This window comes from Cicer arietinum, chromosome 3 (assembly GCF_000331145.2).
Source record: "Cicer arietinum cultivar CDC Frontier isolate Library 1 chromosome 3, Cicar.CDCFrontier_v2.0, whole genome shotgun sequence".
NCBI lineage: Eukaryota > Viridiplantae > Streptophyta > Magnoliopsida > Fabales > Fabaceae > Cicer > Cicer arietinum.
Window position 1 is genome coordinate 33897957 of NC_021162.2, and position 1666 is coordinate 33899622.

Here is a 1666-nt window from a genome sequence, read left to right on the forward strand (position 1 = left end):
ATGCTTATGACGACACTGCCCAAATGCAAATATTTTGCAATGGTTTGAGGCCGAGCACTAGAATTATGTTGGATGCCACAGTAGGTAGTTCTTTGAATTACAAGACCGCAACAGAAGCACAAAAGATTATTGAGATCATGGCATCAAATGAACAAATGATGTTGTATGACAGAGGTGGTGGATCAACAAGTGGTGTATTGGAGTTGAATGTTATGGATGGATTAGCCCCAGGAAAGTTATTCTCAAAACAGATAGAAGATGTTATTGCCACTGAGATAAAGAAGGGAATAGCAGCTCTAAATATACAACCCCCAGTAGCCCTTGTCAAATTACTAAGGCAAACTAGCTGTAACCTTTGTGGAGGAGCACATAAAACTAGAGCTTGTGAAAAACTGGATGACAATGAGTTAGAAGAACTAGAACAGGTGAATTTTGTTAGTAATAACGGGAGGCAGAATAACCCCTACTCTAGTACGTACAACCCTTATTGGAGAAATCATCCAAATTTTTCTTGGAGAGATCAGCAAGGTGGTTCTCAAGGTCAACAAGGAGCTCATACAAACCAATTTCCACCTAGAAAGGCTGCTTGGGAGAGTGCTATGGAGAAATTAGTGACAACCACAAATTCTTTCATTGAAGAGTCAAGAGCCATCCAGAAAAATCACTCTGCATCCATAAAGAATCTGGAAACTCAAGTGGGTCAACTTGCTCAAAAAATGGCACAAAGAACGACTGGAAATTTGCCTAGTGACACGATTTCGAATCCGCGAAATAATGTCAATGCCGTGACAACAAGGAGTGGCAAGGTAAGTGAACAAGTACCACTTAAAGCCAAACAAAGTGTAAGTACTTCAAGCTCAACCCACTCAGAGGAAACAGTCACACCAACCTTAGTGGAAGAGCACACCACTCTTGAAAAGGAGGAAGAACCTGTGGTACAAAAAAGGGAACCACTGCCAAAACCATAAATTCCACTTCCGTTTCCTCAAAGGTTAAAAAAGGAAGAAACAGAAAAACAATTCGGTAAGTTCCTTGATGTTTTTAAAAAATTACAGATTAACATTCCTTTTGCAGAGGCACTAGAACAGATGCCAACATACGCCAAGTTCATGAAGGAGATTCTATCGAAGAAAAGAAAAATCGACGGTGAAATAGTGATGCTTACTGAAGAATATAGTGCTATACTACAGAGAAAACTGTCATCGAAGCTCAAGGATCCTGGAAGCTTCTCAATCCCGTGCGCCATTGGAAATAGAACTTTTGGGAAGGCGCTGTGTGATCTTGGGGCTAGTGTGAGTCTTATGCCCCTTTCCATATACAAAAAACTGGGCATTGGAAAGGTCAAAGACACATAGCTGATGCTACAATTTGCGGATCACTCAATTAAACACCCCAATGGAGTGGTGGAAGATGTGTTGGTTAAAGTGGACAAGTTCATTTTTCCAGTGGATTTCGTGGTACTAGACATGGAGGAAGACAATGACATTCCTTTGATTTTGGGGAGACCGTTCGTAGCAACAGGGCAAGCTATGATTGATGTAGCAGATGGCACCTTAACCTTAAAAGTAAACGAGGAGATCGTCACTTTTAACATTCTGAAAGCCATGGAACACTCAAAAGAAAGAGAAGGGTGCAATCGAATCGAGATCTTAGATGAGATAGTCAA